The following is a 23,717-nucleotide window of genomic DNA, read 5'->3' on the forward strand; positions in this document are numbered from 1 at the left end:
TCTGTTTCCGTGATGTTCATGCTACCTTTGATGATGATAAAGACATCCTCTCGATAAAAACATCGATAAGCACACCTGTTTATTCAATTTCTGATAAAGACATTGAATGAATAAGTGCGTTTTCTACGTGACGACATAATTGATTTGTACGACGTACAGTAGCTTAATTTTTCAGAGAAATTACTCTCACTTGGTTCACCTCAAGGTCAAAAACGCTTTGTGTCTTGTGATTCACTACTCACATCTTACGAAATGTTTAGCGTTGGGGCTTGCAATTTCATTGCCGCTTCTAGCCAACCTGAGTAACACCAAAAAAAAAACGTGCTTATTGTTTTGTTTTCCTCAAGAGAAACTAATAAAAACCAGAAGAAAATTGAAAACGAGAGACAAAAGCGCTGTTTTTCGGAGTTGCCGCCAAAAGGACACGTGAGCGCGCGCTTTTCTTCTATTGCAGTTTCGCTTACGTGCATTGTTTTTTTTTGTTTGTTTTTTTTTTGTTTTTACAGCGAAAGTTGTTATGAGGTCATAACACGGGTCATGCGCGGCGGCGTAGTTGTCGTCCTCCGCCGCCCGTCACCAACACCGCAAGAAATAAGAAATAAAGCTCAGTAATCGAGAAACATCAAGGACGCAACGAGATTCGAACCCGGGTCCGCAGCGTGCTAGCCAGTATTCTACCACTGAGCAACCATTGTAAGACTGAAAGTTGGGCTAGTTGGTGATACATTATGGGCAGAAACAGCGCACAAACTCGCGGGACGAAGAGAAGAGACACAAACAAGCGCTGGCTTGTTTGTGTCTCTTCACCCTTGTACTTGGAAATCCTCTCGAAACTGGCCTTAAGCAGGCTTGATGTCGGGAAAGTAATCGCGTTAGTATGAGTAATAAAGTGCTTTAGAACATCAAAGGAACAAGCAGGCGTCACACATTGCGAATTGCGTAATGAGGGGGTCGTCCAAAGCTCCAACCCATTAGAAAGCGTGCTTTCGATCACCCATTAACTGTGGCGCATACCCACTCCAGACATAGCTCTTCATCGTCGTCAGTCACTGCATGAAAAGTTGCACAAGATTCCTAGCGAGTGTGCATCGGATACCACGCTTCTCCGAAGAATGGCAAATGATATCATAGTGAATGCTGGCCCACCACACAAAAAGTATGATTATTTATGGCGTTGTGGGTACCCAGCAAGTTTTATTGTAGCAGTTACCCAAAGAGTGCTGAGAAAAGGCTCTGAAAGGTCGCTCTTCTATAGCTTTCGCTGTGGCTGTGCTGCGAGTTCCGAGCAGGCCAGGTGCTTTTTTTTTTGCTTTTTTGCTTTTGTACTTTGTCATTACTGTTCATTTCTATCATGATCGCAGCCATAAACCTGCCTAAATAGGAGCACCTCTCCCCATCCCTCTCCTCGTCTACTAAAGTTTGAATTATTTATGAAGCTTTAAAGCACTTCAGTATACTAACTTCGTTGGAAGTTTTTCTTCACTTGCAATTTAATACCGCATGCCCAACAAAAGTTCGTTTTTTTTTCTTTCGTTCATTTACTCTTCTATCGCATCAAAAAAGAACAACAAGAAGAAACCTATACCATGTCCGACGGACTGCTAATGAAGACTAATGGTAGCAGCCAGAAAGTCTTTTCCGCCGACATCAACAGTAGCGTAGGTCTGCCTCGGAAGGAAGTAGAAGGGCACACATTTATCGCTGCTTTTTAAAATAGCTGCCTCACTAGCGTGGCCGTGGATAAACTTTTTACTCCTAGAAGCAAACGAATCAGCCATTCGGAGTCACCGGAATTTTTAATCTGCGCTGTTGCAGATCGTGTTTCCGTATACCGCTCCTGTTCCGCGCTATGTGTTACATTCACGCAATATTTTAGCGATGCGTGCTCGCGAGATTTATAGCAGCGCCATGCTGAACTACCACGGTTGTCCGCGGCCCGACGAGTTTCATTTCAGCACGAGGTGCAAAGCAAATAATATTCTTGCTTGCGTGCTCATGACGACATTTCACGCATCACAATTCACTTTTGTCAGTCACAGCCGCACCGACAATTGTGTGAATAGAGCACACGTTCAAAAGGCTCAGCCTCCCTTCATTTTCATTTGTTATACGGCATTTCCGTTTACAGTGGCAATCTGCGTGTGCTTCGCATGCTTCCACATCTGCACCTATCTTTTAATAAAAGCGACTTTCGTCTTTTCAACGCCGTGATTTACGACGCGCGGAGTCACTGCGCCGACCAATCTCCTCGAGACTACGAGATGGCGTTTCATATACGTCACCCGACTTGTATTACGGCTTGTCGTGTTTTTTTTTTTTTCGCTAGTAGTTTCGTAGCCATAACACTCGTACGACACTATTCAGGTCACTTTCTTTCATGCGTCATTAAATTTCGTTCTTGCATCGCCACTACGTGGTTCATTCCCACATGTGCGCTCAAGCAACAAGGCCGACGCAAGAGTCTCGCGCTGTCTGTCGTATACTACGTGGCCTTGACGGCGGAACCATCATGCCGCGCACCTGCCTACAAAAATTTGTTCCCCTTTATTCACTACTGGCTTCTGCTAGAAACCGCAGTAATCAAGGTGGAATGAACCTTAGCTTACCTGACTAGGCTAGCAGGATAGGAGCTCATAGCAAGACGGAGTTTCAACTAATTCTATATCGCAAATGGCGAGGTTCGATCAACTCGCGCAAGGTTTCGAACAGCGAAGTTGGACGATTCTGAAGTTTAATCTGGTTGCTTCTGCGTTCTTGCTGGGCTTCAGCTAAGTGATGCTATGTAGGTTGATTCTCCGCGCACAAAGGTTCGAGTTGAACCATGAAAGGACACAGACTTGACACGGAAGTTCAATACCCTGTGATAGAAACAAAAGGACATACTGGCGCTATGTAGAGTGCATTCATACTAAAGCGTGCCATGAACTAATGCGCAGGCGCATGTTCGGTTGTTCTGTGAGGGGTAATGCTTCTTACGCAGTGGTCATTCCTTCCTCTGTAGTAGTAGTAGTAGTAGTAGTAGTAGTAGTAGTAGTAGTAGTAGTAGTAGTAGTAGTAGTAGTAGTAGTAGTAGTAGCCAGCTCTATAGTTTATGAGTCGCTCTATAGATGGCGTTGTGTGTATATGTCCTTGGGAATAATATGACTAATGGCGTTAGTGGTTTTCACAGCGTATATACGGAGTGAATGATGAGTGGGACGAAGCGTTCGTCCGTGCGTCCATTCCAAGGAGACAGACAGACAGACAGACAGACAGACAGACAGACAGACAGACAGACAGACAGACAGACAGACAGACAGACAGACAGACAGACAGACGGGCGGACGGACGGATGGACGGGCGGGTGGGCAGGCCGACGGACGGATGGACGGACGGATGGACGGACGGATGGACGGACGGACGGACAGGCAGGCAGACTTGGTGGATATGCTATGATTTATCTGTCAACTAATTCACGGTAGCATAGGACGTGTCCGTTCTTATTGTATAAGCGTCATTGTTTCCCTAACTTCGTTGAGCCCTATTAGATCTCATTTACTGGGATGCAGTGGCTTACTGTTTTTAAACTATGAACTCAATATGATCATCTCACCTTTTGACACCCGATGGCAATGTATGCTTGAACCGTGCATTTTAAGCATGTAGACAGGGCGCATGTGTTTGTAAAGCATGAAAGTTACTTTCCCTGCATTTTTAAGCAGAGGAAAGTATCTACACTGTATTCACAAGCAGAGGCGTGGCAGTGTTCAAAGCAGACGTCATGAATAAAAGAAAAGGTAATCCGTCAACATTATATGGTGCTCTCGACTGGCTGGGTTTCGCTTTGACCCTGACAGGAGACCAGCAAGACAGTAATTTAAAAAAAGCATATAAAGGTTTCTCGAAGTTGTAAGAGCAAATAAATGTGTTCCTTCATGGTTAGAAAGGGTAGAATCCCTGCTTACTATGCAGGAATTTTGAGGCACGGTGTGCTTTAGCAGTCTTTGACGGCAGTATTAATTGTTATTTTATGTCCTTTGTGTATTGTAATATTAGCTTGTCCCCCCATGTGACAAGTTAAACCACAAATAAAAAAAGAAGCATGGCAGTGTTAGAACACCCACTGCCGTGCAAATTACCCAGATTCAATCCCGACTCAGACCACAAATCTTTATTTATTTTATTGTCATCTTTCTCAATTTTTTGGTGACTCAACGATAGTCCATTTCTTGGTCATGCAATCATTTTTTTTCCTCACAGCCAACGTCGCAGAATTTCTGCGAAACGGACTGTTTAAAGCCACCGCGTTAATAAGGACCCAAATGCGCATGCTTCTGCCGCATTCGCAATGCACTTAGACCTTACGTTATGAGCTATACCGTGTGGCTGATCCCCTCCTGGGTATGAGCCACTTTATCTCAATTCAAAACATGTACCCTTCTGTTAACCACCAGTTTGAAGGCGTCGGCCGCCGCCGGTGTCTGTAACTTCAAACGCACAAAGTTAGGAAGAAAAAAAACCTAGTACCAATGACACCTTGGGGCTCGCACTCAGGTCCACTGGGTGCCACCCCAGTATTCAACCACTGAGCCATGCCGGTGTTTGGGACTTGTTGGCAAACTTGTCTTGAAAGCAATCGCGTTAATACGACCTATAAAATGTTTTAAAACAGAGAAAGAACAACCAGTCGTCGCAAAATGAGAATACCGTAACCTGTAGATCGTCCAACGCGTCAACGCATTACAAACGCTTGTTATTGTCCACCTATTAACTGTGACGCATACCCACTTCAGGCACGATTCGTCATCGTCATCAGCCACTGCATGAACAATTGGCACGAAATTCCTTGCAAGTGTTTAGATGATACCACGCTTCTCAGAAGAGTGACGAAAAATGACATAGCTAAGGCCAGCCTACAACACAAAAGGTTTTATTATTAATGCCGTAATGGGTATCAACCAAGTGTGCTTGCAGCAGTTATCTAATGGGTGTTTAGGAAAGGCTCTGAAATGTCGCTCTTCGAGCTTTCGCTGAGACCATGCTGCGCCTTCCGCGCGGGCCTGGTGCTTTCTTGTTGTTAATAAAAAGATAGGATATCAGTAAAACCTTGATGCATTTTCATCACGTAATCAAAAACTTAATAAAAACAAAAAACATGACCACGAGGAAAGAAAAAAAGGAGAGTCACGTGTCTGGATCTTTTTTTTTCCTTTTTCTTGTGAATGTGGTATATTCATCATAGTTCATTATTCCAACTAGCCCATCAATTCAATTTAGGTTCTTCTCCCAGCGCGCGGTCAGCGCTGCAATGAAAAGTTTAGGTCGTGCTTTCTAGAACACTCACCGGCAATCGCATCGTCAATCGAAGCCATCTTGAAAGCCGGACCAAAAGCCGAGGTATATCTCAGCTTGCCGCCATCGTTTATCCAATATGGCGCAGATGGGCGACGCTCGGGCCGCAGTGTGCTGCGACTTTTTGCAGTGCCTCGCAGATCTTGAAGGGACTCGAGACAAGCCGACGCTAGACGAAGAAGACCTGTACATCCCTAGCCCTCGCGAAGCCGAGCTGACCGAGAAAGTCTGTGAAGAAGACTGCGTCATAGCCTTCGGGCCAGCCGAGCTTAGGCGTCAGCTGTGCCTTACCGTAGTACGGCAAAAGCTGTCCTCACTCGCCGTCATCGTTGGCCATCAAATGGCCAAAGACGACTACTTCGTGAACTACCTACGGATACTGCTTCCAGCTGAAATCCGCATCGTGCCTTCCGCGTCATCTTGGCAGCGAGGGGCCGATGCCTGCGTGTACTTGATGGAGCCCGACGTGCTGTGGTGCCTCTTGGACAACGGCGTTATCGGTGCAGCCGAGATAAATGTTCTAGTTTTGCGTGATTTTGAGCACTATCTGAACCACGGCCACGCCTATCGTAAGATAGTGCCTTGCTTCCAGAAGGTGTCTAGACGAAGCACGGGCTCGTTGCAATCAATGTGGTTGTTAGCGCTCGCTGATGATCTCAAATCCTGCTGCCTGGGTGGTCTCGAAAGCGACCTGGAAAAACTGAGGACACCGCTGAAGCTAATATGTAGCCTGGCAACGCCCGTGAGGCCACACGCCAAGGAAGCGGTTCTCGAAGTCTGCTTCCTCGAGTTGGACTGGCAGGCGCAAGTAGGCTCCATTGTGTCCAGTTCCGATGACCCAGAAGTACAGGAAGTTGGTACAACGCTTCGTGAGCGAGGCATTGTGGCGGCTTGCTGTTTAGCGAAAAAGATGATGATGGCCAATCCACGCGCGGAGCTGCAAGCATTTTTGGCGCAGTGCGAGAACCTCATGACGAAGCTGAAAGGAGACGCTGTCATAAACAACGCTCAGGGAAAGACGCTAGCCCTCATGCCGACCGTGGCTTCTCGGCGAGACCTGAAGCGTTGGCTTCAGAGCCAGGACTCCATGAAGGTTGCAGAAGAGCTCGAAGACATGGATTTGATGTCAGTATTTGTCTTCGTGGCGACATCTGCGGATATACCGACGTTGAGACAATACAACTGGGACATTGTGGTTTTCTGTGACTTGCCTTTCGGCGTCCACTGCGATGCGTTGCTAGAAAAATCAAATCACGCCATCGTTCTGGCTACAGAACCACAGTGGAAGAGGTGGAACGAAGCGTTAGAGTTGCACGATGAGTTGGAAAATCTGCTTCTGCGCGTAAACCAGTCGTAAAGTAAGCTGTTCCACAAAAACGAGAAAAACGGACCTTGCCTAAATTTCGTGCCACGCCTCGCACTTTGATTTATTTATGCGCTTACGCACATGAAAACAGGCACTGAGGCGATCAGTATTCAGTTATTGGCATTTGCTTTAAATGAGTGCAGACTCAGAAATTTCACATATTGTTGTTTTATCTTGTCTAGTTTTCCCGCTTTTCTTTTCAGTGGGTACAGCTATACATTTGATTTTACCTTTCATTAAAATTTCACTTGAAAGTAGCGCTTGTCCTGTGTACTTCGCCTCGTCAACGTGTCTTTCGTGCTTACAAGAATTATAGAAACCTAAATTGGTATTTGCCGCCCATCTTGTGATTTTTAAGCTATATTCTCACGTGAGAGCAAGATATATCACTGCTCCGCGGACTGAACAGTCACGTGATTAGTTTAATGTGTTTAGAGTTTAATCCGGCGCAGTAGCGGAGACGCCACATGTACACAGCCGGAGCTACGCTCGCGGAATTCTCGTGCATACTCTCAACTCCTATGCTTATGCTGCGCTAATGCGACCAAAAACCACTCGCGTCTTCCACTGTCGTACGAAACCACGGTGCATGAACCACATTCGGTCGTTGCCGCAAAACTAAAGCACGTGGCTTTCAAGCCGCCAGCTTGCTTCCTAGCCACGCCAATCTAACCAATGTTGACAGATTTGACGCTGAATCCTCTCTATCGAGTGCAGACGACCGTCAAAAGGTGGCGTCGAAATAGCGAGGATGCATCTCCATTCGTGCCGCGAGCGGAGGAGAGCGTATGAAGCGAGGGCGGCAAGTTTCGATGACGGACACGTCACGTGACGCGCCGTACGCTGCGAAAATTCCTCCTCCATGCCCTCGCGTGAATCCACCTTTATGCCTAGTTCGCACTGAAACATCCACTTTCTACAGCGACCGAAATTCCCCTGCCGCCGAAACGAAGCGTCGTTCGCACTGGACGCGCCCCGCGCCGCCATATATTCCATCTACTACGGGGCGAATGCGGGATGGATGCGCTGTCACCCGGTTGTCGCGGCTCGAAAACGCTACTACGCTATCCAGTGGTGTATACTTCGACGATTCTCGTACGCAAGAAGCAAGAAAAGACAGTACTGCTTACTTTGCTGGCAAGTGGCTGTCTTGTAACGCACGAAGAGCAGAAAAACCACCGATGCCAGCAGCATTGGTGGGTTCGTTTTGCTCTGCAAGACCGCAACAAGCTCGGTCACGCCAACAGCAAGCTCGGTCACCTCTTTCACGAAATACGGAGGCGAAGTAGGCACACAGTAGGTTAAACTCCCGTTGGTTTCAACATTCAGTTACGTGCACTGCAGCAAAACAAGTGAGTAGGGCTTGGCCACCATTTTTCTAAATTCCTTGCCTAGCGCTCCTATTGGTCCGCGGTGACCGATTCGGCGGCAGACGCCGTAAAAATCGGTCCGAGAGCGATCGGCGCGGAGAGGGCCCTTTCGGCGGATCTCACCGCCGCCGAACCGGATTCGGAGCACTTACGGCGGCCGGAATGCTCAGACTTAGGCGCACGTTAAAAAACACCACCTGGTGTTCTTTAACGTGCACCCAAGTCTGAGCACACGGGCCTACAACATTTCCGCCTCCATCGGAAATGCAGCCGCCGCAGCCGGGATCCAAACCCGCGACCTGCGGGTCAGCAGCCGAGTACCTTAGCCGCTAGACCACCGCGGCGGGGCGTAGAACATTTCAAATACAGGCGGACGGGAAATAATGTATTGATAAAAGCACGGATGAACTTGCCCGCTCTTGCTCCTGCCGCCCGGGCATTATGTGCAATGAGGCATAGCCTTCCCACCGCTGCCCAAGCCCGCTGAATTGACCACTGTTGATCGTTTAGATTAGATCGCTTAGCCATCGCTCCTAGAGAAGCTCCGTTCTTTCTTGTACTCACTGTATATTTTTGATATCTGTGAATTTCCATAACATCCCTCTGGGGCAATCAAAGCAAGCCTCCAAAGCTTCAATGAATTCGATTGATGTGTACTCTAAATTGAAGATTCATGCCTTGAGTGAAAGGGTAGTTTGGATGTTTTAACAATTGCATCGCTGGGCTGATTTACGGGGCTTTTTTTTTGAGTGGTCATCAATAATGGTTTCTTTTCTCGTGCACCTGCATTTCTCTTGTAGAGCTGTATAAGGTGTTTGAGAAATGTGTCTAGCAATATTGAAAAATAATCACACCATATTGTCAAGGGGGTCATATTGTCACGAAGTGAATGATGACGAGTGGGGCGAAGCAGATGAACGGACGCGCGGATGGACAGTCGGATGGACGCTTCACCCCACTCATCATCATTCACTCCGTGGATATGCTGTGACACCGAATTTTATTGACATGCAATGCAATGCAGCTGGTTACTGCGACTACGACTACTACGACGTCTCGGGACATACGACCCAAGGCACAAGAGTCTTCTCCCTTAAAAATTAACGACACCTTCCCAAAGCAAACCCTGATGGGATGCCGAAGCAGCAGCGTGGTTCACAGGTGGCATCACGGGTTCAACGGCGTGAACGCGGGTGCTGCCGAGAGCGCTGGAAGATTCGTTTGAAGCGATGGCTGGCGTAGTTCTTGTCGTTTCTTCAGAATGGACACGGGTGCTTGATCGGAGATTGCGCGCGTTTCGCCTTGACTATAATGGCTTTGTGATCGGTGAACTGGAAGCTGAGAGGATCCTGCAAACATGCGATGTCGAAGTTGACAAAGATGAACGTTCCCCTTATTGTGGTTGGTGGTTCCCGTTCCGCCGGCATGCACTTCAGTGAGTGCACGTCACGCATGTAATCCACAAGCCATTCTCTTCCTCCTCTGCTGTCCACAAGGTTGAAGTCTTCCGCGACTGTAAGAGGCGCACATCGACACGCCTCGCCGCATTCTAGACAGCGTCGAACCCGTCCCATCAAGATACAGCGCGAGGATCGCGACGTCGCCGACGCGCACGGCAACGCATTTGGAGCAGGACCGTCTTCGAGAAGTTCCGGATCGGCCGGCGGAGCCCAGCGCTTGCGGGAGGCGCTTCGGTGGAGGGCGCGCGTCACTTTCGAGACATTGCCGATGACGTTTCCGATGACGGCCACGTCGAGGATTCACCGGCGTTGGCCTTCCACTGTCGGCGCTTCAGCTCGGCTTCCTTGGCTCGCGTCTCGTCGGTGTTACCAGCGCGCCGTCTCCATTTCCGAACGCGATTGGAGTGCTTAACTCGCACCTCATCGACTGACGCTTGGCGTCCACGTCAGCGTAGCGTACGACGGAGATTGCTTGCGTTTCGGCATGTCGAGCCAGCATTTCATCTGTACCAGTTTCATGCCGACGTTGCCGTTTTAGATGGGCTTCTCTAGACCGGAGCTCGGGCGGGGTCCACTTGCCGACGTTTACGTTGCGCTTCGGCGCGTCGAGCCTTACGCCACTCCACAAGCTGCTGCACGATCTTGGCAGACATCTAATGCTGAGAGAGTGTAAGGAGGAGAGGCCACAGCCTCTTACACCACCACTTACGCCGGCCAGAATTCGCTACAGCCTGCTAGTGCGTGCTGACTAGGATAGAATGTGTTGGTCCATCACACGTCTGCAGAATCTCATCCCCCGACGTCATTGCATGACTGTTAAGGAAATGTAAGGGGGACAGGCCACAGCGTCTTACCCAGCCCCTTACACAGGCCGGAACGCGCTTGCGCGTGACCACGTTCGCAGAGTGCTTGGGCCAACTGTTGCGCATGCGCAGTAAAGATGATCACGCCGAACACCGTATCAACCCCCTTTCTGAGATGCTTCGCATCTAAAAAAACAGAAAGGAGCTACCCACGTGCTACCCGAGGCATTACCTTCACGTCAGCAGATGGCATCTCCAGATGCGTACAAGTAATAATTACGGGAGAAATTATAGAAATTCACGGCATTAACGTCTTAGCCAATAGAAATAAGCGGTCGAGTCAAACGGGCGAATTCAAATCCTTCCTTCGAATAGCCCATCGCCATTTTGACACTTCTGAAGGGTTTTCCACTCGTAATCACCGCGGATCGATGAAATGTGGCTATGATTCAGCAAGTGATACAGAAACCAACGCATCAAAAAGCGCATCTACCATTCACTTCGAAAACACCCTCAATGACGACTATGTTTCCCTCGCTGTTATCAACCGTCAATTTAAATCAATCTTTTTATGTTTTTTTTTCCACGTGGCCGCTTATCGACGCTTACTTATCCTCCTGGCTCCCCCTATGCGAGGGAAACACTGTGGTAAGGTACATCTTTTGTCCATTTTAATTATTATTTTTATTATTATTAATCATCTACATCAGTTTTACAAATTACGCCCCATTTTAAATCATTGAACAGCTCCTGCCCGCCGTTCGAGCCCGTTGCGCAAGGTGGAAAATATTTTAAGTTTGCTTAAACATTCGAATAATTGCACCTCCGAAAAGCACGTGTTTTAATTTGTCAACGCCTCCCAGAGGCAAGGTCTTCAGTACACTGCTCTGTAGCGCTGGTGCACTGCACAATTCAGTGTGGGGCCGGTGGTTCAGGTTATCGGCATTCACTAATATTAATGCATGCATGCTAAGTGTAAATGCATTCATGCATAAATATAAATGCATGCACTCGCCCACACACGGCCGAAGTGCGAAGCCACAATTGTTGGCAAAGCGATGCCGAAGCGTCTCAGCAGCTGTTTCAGCGCCTGACGTCAGCGGCGTAGCGATGCATTCTGTGAAAAATGCCCTCAGCCTGGTGGTTTGTATTCGCGTCACTATTATGTTCCGCTTTCGTAATTGTGTGAATACTCGTTCTAAATGTGCCTACCCGACAATGCATGGCGCTGCAGCTAGAGCTTGATCAGGTCCTGTACAGTTTTCAAGAAGAATGTGGATTGGCAACAGCTGCTACTGTGAGACAACAATCGGTAGTGCAGCGCACGTTTGATCAGGAGGTTGTGGGTTCGAAATGCATCACTGGCAAGTTTTTTTTTTCGTACCTTAATTTACATTTGTCATCCCATCTACATTATAAGGAAAGCCACATATTGCTGCACTGTACTTTCCTTCGCTACATTCTTAGCTGACTACTTTCTTTTGCAGCTATGACATGAAAGATCTTCAACTTTTTTTCGCGTACATTCACCTCTTGTAGTTCTCTTTTTTTTTTTTTTTGCTAAGCCGCCTGTTCACTGATATTTCAAGCAACTGAGACATTCGTGAGGGGGAGCTCGTAACTGACACTACGATGAATCATTGCTACCTTTGTCGCTTAGTGATGCGATCGATCGAGATGGTGGTTCGCATGACTAAGCGTATGTATACAACATTCAATTGATTGATTGATTTTACAGAACGCAGGCTAGCCAACAGCATGTTTATTCTGGTCAAATTACCTACCATTCTTTATTTTTCTCTACCTCTCGCTCCCATTCTCACTTTGTACCAGACTGCAGTTCTTGTACATGTTCACAAACATACGCGACATTCATATATACTGTTTCTTGCGCAAATGTATATTCAGCTGTGACTCTTCATCTCCAAACTGCATAATTCTGCTAACTGAAAGTTATCAAGCATGAAAGTTCAATATTAGACACGCTATTTGACATTTTGCCCTCAGCCCTGCGCAGCTAGAGCCGTGAGATAAATCACCAAAAAGACACAACTTGAAAATAATCTTTTTTTATCAACTGTTTCTCAAGAACTCTTCGTTCTAGCGTTGATTACTTTTTCATTATACATCTACCAGGGGAGCATGATGGTATCGACACTTGCAAGCATTTTCTGTGCCCATATATTCTACCCCACAAGATCGTTTCCTATATCTTGCATATTTCTTTTCCTCTCGCCTTACGTGAAGAAATAACGGAGTGGTAACGCAGTACAAAAAGGTTGAGTCGCGTTCTATATATAAATTTTACTCTGTACATCACTTCTTCATTCGCAGAAGAACATGGGCATAAATTGCAACTCCTAGTTTTTACCTCCGAAAGGTCTCATCACAGAACCTTTGTTAGACACCATGACATCACTCGTGATGCAAGATTAAAGCCCTTCTGACAAATAAAATAGCTTGTATTTCCCTTCGAGAAAACCTCTAGTTATCTGCATTGACCGCAAATTCAGTTTTCTGTATTTGAAGCATAATAAGAATATTGCACAAATTTTCCTCGCTGAGAGACGTTACTTTACCTGAATTACTAATGAGCAACGAGGAAATCAATGACACCGTACTGTTATGCGAGATAAGATATGAGAATGTAAATATGAGTCAAGGCTTTGCCTTGCGCAGCAGGTTAGTCACCATGCCCAACTGCTGCGTCGCGTTCAGAGAAGTTTATTGTTCTCTTGTACCGTATACCGCCGTTTAGCGGTTGAAATATTACTTTCTGTGCGTTTATAAGAGGCTGTACATGCGATGTAATCACAAATAAATATGGAAATTAAGCCAGCCCAAGACAGCAGCTGGTATGATTCTGAACAGTAATTTTTTTTAACTTTAATATTGAGCACCCATTAGCAATGCAGTGTAAACAGGCATAAACGCATGCGGGTGACGACAGAGGAAAAGGAGGGGCATCGGCTTTCTAAAAAAGCTTTGTGATGTAAACACCCGATGTTCTTGGCTCTATTGCATTATCTGCCAACCTATAGCCTCTTTCGAGAAATAATAATAACGAAGAATTATTCAGCCAACCTGCCAAAAGCAATACACAGAGCCAGAGAATATACTTAGATGGCGCGTCTCTTAACCCTTTCAAGTCAGAAAATAAACCCAGCAGGGAGAACGTTCTAAACCCTCAATGCTCTCTGGCAGGTCAGCCAATGCCTTTTGTTTGCTCGGCCGCAAGAGATAACGGAAGGTGAACTTGTTCGCTACCGAAATCGATCACAATAACACTTTCCTTAGGATTTGTAGTTGTACTATCGTCAGGCCAGCGTAACACGAAAACGTATCTACATTGTTCGGCGATGCGGTACATTGAAACAGACACGATCATTGTAAACGACTGGTATAGGGCCCCCTTCATATATCCACCCGGACTCGGCCTTATGTTTTGTTGTGATGGCCGTCGTGATGGTGATGCTGCTCGTGGCGCGTCTAACGTAGATCGAAGCGACTTCAGTATAAGTCACCCCTCCAGGCTTGATTCGCCCTTCTTACTTCTCGTATCACGAAATTCTTTCCGGGTGAAAGAGCAAGCCAGGATATCCTCCTAATGGTGAACCTTTTTTTTTTTTTTTGCAACCAAACGCGCCATGAAAATCTAACTTTGTCTGGTCAGGCGCAGACAACGGCTCAAACATTAATCCGTCTCCCCACGGAGACTGGACGAAAGCACAACATTCAGAAGACCCTTGTGTTATCGGGAAAAGGGGGTAATCTAAGCCTAACGTGCGTTGCCTCGTAAGCTTGTTGGCAAATAATTTGAACAGTTTTGAGGTAGCGTGAAACGACGCACAACACGATAAGGCACGTAAATACACCACACAGTGCTACTAGCAACGACATGTTTATTTTCAAAACCAGATCATTGCAAAACCAGACTATATCGCAAAGCAAGCAATGGGGTCACTCAGCGATACGCGCGAAAAAAACGACTGGGCGTAGGTGAAATCCCGACAAGGATGATACCGCAAATCCCCACTTACGCAAGAAGTCGTTAGGTGTAAACGATATCGATAACTTGCTAGCACACAACTCCCCCGTTGTATCAATTAGTTAATCTTCAACATTCCGACGGGTGATCTCCGCTTTATTTGGCGTGTCCACACCTGACGTGCTACATTTCTTCCTTTTTTCTTATAAATGCGAAGCATTTCTTAGCTAACTTCGGCGGCTTTGAGCGTGTCTATCTATCTATCTATCTATCTATCTATCTATCTATCTATCTATCTATCTATCTATCTATCTATCTATTTATTTATCTAGCCGCTTATGTTTGGGTGCCCTCGTGGTAACCTTCTTAACTTGGCATGAGCCAAAATTAGCTTGAGAGGGTAAGATGGCTTGACGAATATGACGCGCTGGTCAAGACATGAATGATGTCACAATCCCGTCGCGCACATCGTCAAACAGGTCCCGCCAGACAGTGCCACGTACCCACGGGTGGATATGTGCGGCTGGTATGCGGGTATCTGCCACAGGTGATTAACACTTTGTATCTACCGAGGAACGACGAGAACACACAGTGGCAATTTTAACGCGCGAGCGTTAAAGGGCCGCTCACCAGGCTCCCAAAATACAAAAAAGGAGCGCAATATTCTTTCCTGATATTTATCGTCCTTCTCAATTGGCGCACTACTGTGACGCAGACAGTAGTTCCTGTGACGCCTACAGCGTACATGCTCTCGATTCATTTATATACGCGAAATATCACATGTGATTTATCTCCTGTACTGATTTGTCATGCAGCCGCCAATCCATTCTTCTTTGTTTCGCATGAATATTGTGTACAATCAACCGATCAAACTTCATTTTTTTATGTTTACAACTGCGCAGGCGGCGATAACAGCGTGCAACCGAGAAGCGCGATATCGTGATAGGCTTTAGTGCTTAGAGCTGATATTGTTCGCGTGCATTCAAAAAGTAAGGGACGAGGAGGGTACATCGCGTGCATAAAGGTGAGGGGAAAACCACCCCCTCGGCTCTAAACGCGGGTTGGTTAGTGGCCCTTTAAGAAATACCTGACATCCGTAGCATCAAGCCGACCACGCAAAGAATAAATGTCAGGGTCTCAGCTGGAATGGAATCCAAGCATTCTGCGTGGCAATGAAGCATTTTACCACAGAGCTACGCCAGGTCTCGGAACTACTTTTCAAATAGACGCTAATCATCGTGAAACGTCAATACGGGTCGCAGTGATGCCTACCCAATTTTATAAACATTACATGCATGTACTCATTTGACACAGCCGTCATGTCGGGTTAACGTCAATTGTGGTTAGTTGCCATGTGCGGAAGTTGATTTATGTAGCAGTGTCTAGGGCCAGCATCCTCGCGAGCAACAGCGCTTCATATCAGCTTCTGGTGTTGCGAATACGCATGTTCCAATTGGCCTCGTTGCGCAAGTGCAAACAACTGGTTATATAAACATCTGCAACTCTTCAACATATGTCGGTGCGTGCAACATTGGTAGATGTATTTATCGTCATTTCATAACGTGTCGCTCAATAAAAAAAAACTGCAACACGATCACCTTCCCTCCGCATGCTTCGCATAAGGTCGATTCCCAGTTACGTGGGATCTGCTGAATGCTTTCCTGCCTTTCTTTTTTTCTTGCTTTCTTTCTTGGTCTCTTTGTCTTTCTTTTGCTCTTCTATTTTTCTTTCTCTGTTTTGTTCTTTCTATCTTTCTTCCCTTTTACCCCCTTTTTTTTCTATCCATCGCATTGTGCAGTCCTCCCTCCTAACTGGGAATCGGACTTCCATCCACGCGCTTAGCAGCGCAGCACTTCATTTCCTACAGGCAACAACGACAGCCGTGCATTCATATCCGGGAAACAATGAAATGTGTCAACGTCCAACGACAAGTTCCGCCGAAAGACGATTAGGTTGTCGTGTCAGAAATGGCTCGTTGCCGACAAGCTGACGATCGAGAGAAAGTCTATTATTGATAAACAGTGCGTACGAATACCCATTTGACCAGCTCACCTTAGAAGGCTGCGTTACTTCTCGCTCGCGGACGCCGGCTTCTTTAGGGGTGAAGCTCCTTCAAATGCAGCCTCCTCTTCCGTTACGGTCACTGCATAGAGCCGTTGCTGTAGTTGAAACATATGCGAGACAAAAAAAATTCGGCACATCCCACGTACTTTGGGAATCGATGTATGCGAAGCATGCGGATGCAAGGCGAATGTGTTTTAATTTTTTTATCGAGCGAGACGTTGTGAAGATCAAATATACTCAAGTAAAATTTGCCTAGATGCACAGAAATTTGGGTGAATTTGTACTAATTCGTAGTATTAAGAGTGCGTAACAGGCAAGTTACAAGACACAGATTGCACAAACGAGCGCTCTTAACAAGCGTTTGTGTAATCTGCCTCTTTTAACTTCTCTGTTACGCTCTCTTATTACCACTAGGTGCCTGGATGTTCAGGTTTCTCAAGGAAACCTGAAACACAAAGGCACATGTCGAGCGCCTTATGTCCCAACTAATTACCTATACTAAAATGGTATCTTGCCACCGGTAAGATCGTGGTATTTTGGATTCACTTTCAAGGCATATTGTTCACTCCAGCAATTTTATAAATCTTGCTTAGATTTCCTCCGATGACTAGAAGGTGAAATAACTTTATGTACACTTTATTAGTTGGGTTTTAACGTCCCAATATATACACTCTATGTCACTCAATTTACACTATACGGGGGCAACGCTCAGCCAATGTACGATTACTCATCGATACAGTACCCAGATTTTCGCCCATTCTTCATGATTTACTTCATGGGGAAACGTGTTTTTTTTTTGCGTACGGTGCTACTCAACCATGCATCTGAATTATTACCAGCTTCGCTCGAAGAAGGCCACAACACAAGCGCTTGATGTGGGTTGCCTTCCTTCTGTACTGTCTTTACGCTGTTTCCATCGAAGTAACACACGGCATCCTGCAATTCATTATCCTTCCGCGGCACTTTATACGATTATTTTCCCATCGAGGAAAACATAATGTTGCAAAAGTCCACGCTAAGACGAGTACAGAGGCCAAGAAGAAGGCATCGCATGTCCTGTCTTCTTCTTGTCCTTTGTATTCGTCCAAGCCCCGACTTTTACATCATTATGAACCCAAGCCAACCTGTCTGCCTACCTGTTATTCTGCGGGAAAAACTTCGCTGTCAAATCGGCGGGAATATTTATGAACACCTGTAACCACAAACCGAGATCGACAATACATTGAATACTTTAGTATGCAATACAGGGACCGGCGTTCATGTTCACCTGCGCGCTTACAGGTGAATATACTCCTGAACAAAACTACAATAACAGCGAAAACAAAAAGATTCGAAAGAGCGTCAGCAGATTGGCGAGCAAGTCAAGTGCGCTAAGAGTTTAAAGGGAAGTGCTCGTGATGAACCCACACCAGAGAAAGGATTGATTTGTGGGGCTTAACGTCCCAAGACACCTGAGAAATGAATTAAATGCCAGTCAATGGCATCGAAAGCTGCTATTCCGTAACTTAGAAGTGTGGCAGCTTAAGCTAGTTGGTATGGCATGACGGTAGTTATAGCGCGAGAACAAAACGACGACACAGAGACAAGAAGGACACGAAAGACACGAGCGCTCGTGTCTTTCGTGTCCTTCTTGTCTCGGTGTCGTCGTTTTGTTCTCGCGCTATAACTACCGTCTGCTATTCCGGTTCGCTGCTATTCCGGTTCTATTCATAATGCACTTGCTCCGCACATTTGCGATAGCGCGCTTGATAAAGCAAAGGAAGCCTAATCACATCGCGCTCACCTTGCATGGTTCAATGTGATCACGATGCGGCCAGCATTTTAATGGCCTCCAGGCGCCTATATCGAAACAACTTGCAATTGATGTATTGATAGCGTTAACTCGCAACGTTACAAATTTTGCGTGTTCTATGTGGTGCACCAACATGGCGGTTTCAGTGACGTCAGTGCAAGCCATGATAAGCAAACACAGACACGCAGAGTGCACCCTACCAAAATGGTTTAATTTTCGCATGCAGAGTGCTGCAGTTATATACTCGGTTCACATCTCGCTGTGTGTGTGTGCCTATGTATTTGTCCCGTTTTTTTCTTGTCCTACAAAAGAACCTACTGAAAATGTGCTACCGAAAAGACCACATCACACTCCTTGTCACCATGGAGTTGCTACAATGTAAATTGATGTAACGTCACATGACAACGTCGCTTGACCAGAGGTGCGCAAATCATGGAGGCACTGCAAAACGACGTGAGTCGCGGAGAGATTCGAGGCGAGGAGAGGGATGGGGGTTGGGGGACTGATTAGTGTAACGATTGACTCCGAAAAAATAAGAAAACGATTGCTTTTTGGAGTCGTCTTGGTCAAATGAACAAACACAGAGGAACAAAGAACCGTGCAAGCTTTGAACATGAACTTTAGAGAATAACGATGGATATTTCAAAACCGGTAACTTGGTTTAGTGAAAAGGATTCCTGCTTGAGCGGTACTTATACTGCTTTGCAAAACTCGAGTTAACGTTCCCCGTCATTTTTGTTCCGTTTTTTTTATTTCTTCTTTCTTTCATTCCAGGACACTGGAAGTCAACCCAAGCACATGAGCTCGCACCCAGGACAGCACATACGCTCCAGGATTGATCGCTGACCAGCCCACTCGCGGCACGGTGAGTCTCATCTGAATGAAGCCTCTCTACGTGCCGCATTCAATGAACACACCAGGAAAAAAAAGAAAATGGAAACGGGACCATGCATTCTTTCCATGAGAATAGCGTATGTATAGTTGCCTTCTTCACAGGACACGGCAATAACTTTGAAAGTGAACCCGAGGGACCTAACAGGGCGTGGATGGCGTACGACGTCCACTAACAAGCAGGCTGCCTCACTGGCTGATCGACAACCTCCATCTATTCATGAAGCTATCATTCAATCCATCTATCCGGGCGTGCATCCTCAAGATGTGGTCGGATGGATCCTTTGTATGATAACGACGTATGCAAAAAAAAACAAAAAAAACCTCGGGTGCAAGTTCATTGAATGGAACGGCAGCAGGGTCTTTATGACACGCAAGGAACCGAAAGAGGAAAGCTAAAGATAGACGCGCGCGACAGCTATCGAAAGACGTGAGCACTATAATCATATTTCTGTTTTTTATTGGTGATTACCGGTTCCACCGTCTCAGTGAAAGAGTGATCTCGGTTCAATAGCTCAGTTTTGCGCCTTCTTTTATTTTTTGGGCTTACGCAGAAAGTATCCCTTTCAAAAAGAAAAAAAAATATATTCGAGATAAATTCGCTGGTTACCCTGTTCAAGTGTGGTATTCTGTACGCTGAAACGTCCACCGCATTGACAGATTTCGTAACGGCAGATTTTCGAGCCAGTCACTACTGACAACAGGTGAAATTTATAACATGGCGGAAATTTACAATTTCAACAATAGCACTCCGGCTGGACATGAGCAATCGAGGTTGTGAGATGTATTTAGAGAAAAAGAAATGATACGACAGGCATCAACAATTCATTCAGCTTTTTCTTCGGTTACTTCGACAGCAGCTTTTGCATGGATACCCAATTTAGGTTTTGATTTCGTTTTTTCCGGCAAAAGCAACTCACAATGAGCATTCACAGACTTAAAGATTGGTAATTTCTACATCAACAAGGCAGACATACAGCTAACTTTTCAGCTCATAATCTTGAAGCAGCAAATATTCATGCAAGCACATGCGCTGCGTTGTTCATATAACGGTTCTATGTTCACGTTAGCATAGACGCCACGCGTAACTTCTATGCTTTTCTGATCCAACTGCGTCACCATTGGTGCAAACTTAAATATGGGCGTGCACAGTGTTTACAGTTCATCATCATCGCCATTTTTATTAATAGATAAAATGCTTACACGAGTCATGTTTGAAGCATAGGTTTGCCTATATGCTAGCCATGTTCAAAATTTGTCAGAGTTCCATTTCACGCGAACACGCTGCCACACTGGTTAAAAGTTCACACACGAAGCACGAAACGCAAGCCTAGAGTAGTGCTCTGTTCAGGCTTTTAAAATTTTAGTACAGGTGCCACTGATCTCGGTGCCCGTGCGCTGCTGAACACTTCGCGAGCTATTGCGGAAGCGTTGCTGAGCGATGGCTCAGAGCATTGTGCCCTCAGCTCTCCTGCCTTCCAATGCCATTGGCGTTGCCGTAAAAGCGCACTTCACGATCTGGCAATGACGAAGCCTTCGTGGGAGCGACAAGGTCCACTAACGACAAAGAAGAAAGTTCCGTTGTGTGCTATCGATAAGGAAAGCGAATGCTGTAACAGGGAAGGCTTAGGCCAGGAGCAGGAGAGGGACACGAGGCAAGCCTACTTTTCAACTCTTGAACCACTCGCGCTTTAAATGTACCCGGGGCATATAAACCTTGTGGACATACGAATATTCAACGAATCGTACTGCTGTTGTCTGTGTTCTAGTTATTTCTAGAACGCTCTTCCATGTTTAAGTCATTCGCTTCTAACGTGTCCTTCATGTTTGGACATGTGGGTGGCCGTAGAATCGCGAGTAGCATAACGTCGCTTCATTTCGTTTCTAGCAGGAATGGAGAGAGATAAATTGATTCAATGCATCTTCGTCCCCAATTAGCCATGTTGTAGTTGTTGTCGAGCAGAACACGATCACTCGGTGCTAATAACTTGCATGAAAAGCCAAAAATAAACCTGCAAAAATTTGCGCATAATGACCAGCAGTGGCGCCTCGTTCACCGGCGCTGTTCCATCACACGCTAAATAGAAGTGCAAACATGCCCAGCAAAAAAAAAAAAAAAAAGAACGATTCAACCGCCAGGTGCAATTAGTCTTAATTAAAAACGAGAGCTGCGCGGTGTTCGGAAGCCACTCGAGGGGATTAGGCCATCCTCTTCTGTGCCCACGACGGCTGCGTTGCTGTCTCTGCTGCATAGAAACTGCAGCGACATTAGCCGAGTACATGTCCGTGGGACTATATATAAATTGCACTCGTTCCTACGAACCTGCACCAATGTATACTGTTTCGTAGCACCTTTTCTCAATCATTCTTCCTTTTTAAATGCTTTTCGTACGTTTCTTGATGGCCTGCGATACACCAGTGTAGAAAAAACGTCACCTAAGCTGTGGCACAATTGGTCGCCTCGATCGCTTGGACAGCATGGTTTTACAACTAATTGTTTTTTTATGTAACGTTTTGGAACTTTTTCTAGCTTTCCTTTTTATTATAACGATGACAACACAGATCATTCAGATAATTGACGCACTTTTTTTATTTTCTACATTATTTCGTAACGGGTGATTTATTTATCGCCAAGTCATTGCTCCACGACTGCTCTGCGCAACTCTGCTTAGGACGCACTGCTATGAAACGCTTTGAATAGGGAAGATATACTTTGCGAAACTAGCGCCACAAAACGAGCTGTAAGGAAAGATTCACGGGCTAGCAGTGAACACACTTTGCAGGCGTCTGTAAAGTGCCGTACACACATGAAGGGGAAGATGAATGCGTGTATCAAGGTCAGTGTTCAGACGCCTTTTGCAGGAAAATATCTGCAAAGGCATGGAGGGCAGCTGCGCACTCCGTTTCGAAATCTACGCTTTGTTTATCAACCGAAACAAACACCCGCTTGACTATGGAGCATATTTTTACGGCAATAGTCGTCTTCGCAATTTCGCATACTCTAGTGCGATATACAGTGACACGCCGTATTACCGAAAACAACTTACAATGTGCCATTGAAGGCTTGGAGTGCTAATGAAAATAATACCAACACATACGACTGTTCGATTACCTTGAAGGAAATGGGGGAAGGGAGACGTGGTGAAACAGCATAATGTGGAATGAAGGGGCCACCTTCTGCGGATGGGTAGACTAAGCACACCTAGCAGGTTCCATAATAGTGCACTGCAGGGAAGTCTGAAGCTATAGTGTCTGAGGGAGCTGCAACGCACGGCAATGCAGCCAGCACGAGAATGGTGGCTAGTATACTTGGGTTTCCCTAAACTTCGTTATTTCGGGCTCGTGGGACCCGCAGCCACTTTGTCGCAAGACAAATTTCAGAAAAAGTTCAGCAGTCACTGCTTCACACATCGGCCGTTTTAGAGTGACCAATTCAAATCAACTCACGGGGTTCACAACGAGTCATTCTTTTATCCCAAACAAAAGCTAAAACAGAACATTGAGCGATGCCACTAGGGCATTCGAAGCCGGAAGAAAGAACACAGAGCAAATTATTGCCCTACCCATCATTCCCATAGTTGCTGAGGGAGCTTTCAAGTGCGCTGGAGGTGCGTACGTGAAAAATCGACAATGTCGAAATTTCATGTGTCGACAATGTCGATAATCCCAACCTGTTTCCTGTTCTAAACGTGCAAATTAGAGTCGCTTATGAAAAATTGATACGATGGCTTTCCTTATCTAGAACACACTCTTTAGTTTTTAAATAATCAGCACAGAACGTCCTAATGTGAGCACGAAACATTTTTTTCAGGCGCGTGGCTAACAGGACCAACTGCTCAAGGTTGTTGCTCTTACTCGCCATCGCACACCTTGTTGTCGACAGAGTCTCACGCACTTTAATTATTGACTCTTTTATTGCGTTTAGAGTCTGTCTGAGAGGACGCTTTAGCACGATACTGCCGCTTCAAAGTGCACTCCAGGGACTCCTATGGCACTCCAAGTTTGCCGCTCATATAACCCTACATTGCTGGCACCTAGTCTCGGCATTTCCCAACTAAGGTCACATAACGGAGTATACACAGGCTTACGCTGCAATGGAGTATCCCGGGATCAATATCGAACACCTGCGCCGTGATAGTGCTGGGACAGCATTCTTTTTGTTGTGTAGATTCGCTTTCAGTGTTATCAATAGATCAGCCGAGTGACCCAATGACGCTGTCCAACTGGACACTACGCGGCCTACGCCACGCGCGAAGGGGGCCAATAGGATCGCTGTCGAGAGTGTTTGTGGAAACATCGCTTGTTTTAAAGGCATCATGGTCAGCATTTTTTATAGAAAAAAAGGCCTGGTCCATTGTAAGAAACATCGCCTGAGCGCAGCTAACACATTCAAAACACACACACACACACACACACACACCACACACACACACACACACATATTATATATGTATATATATCGTATCCCAGGCAGGTGTTCGCTTTATTCTGTTGAAATTTTATACATATATATATATATATATATATATATATATATATATATATATATATATATATATATATATATATATATATATATATATATATATAGAAGAATAACTTCGGTTGCCGCAAGGTTATAAATATGAAAGTAGATGCGCTTTCACATAACA

At 45.9% G+C, this 23,717-nt stretch overlaps 1 protein-coding gene across 2 annotated transcripts in view; it reads left to right on the plus strand.

Moving 5' to 3' along the window:
* Positions 1 to 23,717, plus strand: part of LOC119188272 (Eag-like K[+] channel) — a 336,652-nt gene that overhangs the window by 171,596 nt on the left and 141,339 nt on the right. For both annotated transcript variants that reach the window (XM_075896039.1, XM_075896044.1), the window contains one exon: positions 18,949 to 19,039. The gene's annotated coding sequence lies outside the window, so the exon portion shown is untranslated. The remainder of the gene's footprint in view (positions 1 to 18,948; positions 19,040 to 23,717) is intronic.

Source organism: Rhipicephalus microplus, chromosome 1 (genome assembly GCF_043290135.1).
Source record: "Rhipicephalus microplus isolate Deutch F79 chromosome 1, USDA_Rmic, whole genome shotgun sequence".
In the NCBI taxonomy this organism is placed as follows: domain Eukaryota; kingdom Metazoa; phylum Arthropoda; class Arachnida; order Ixodida; family Ixodidae; genus Rhipicephalus; species Rhipicephalus microplus.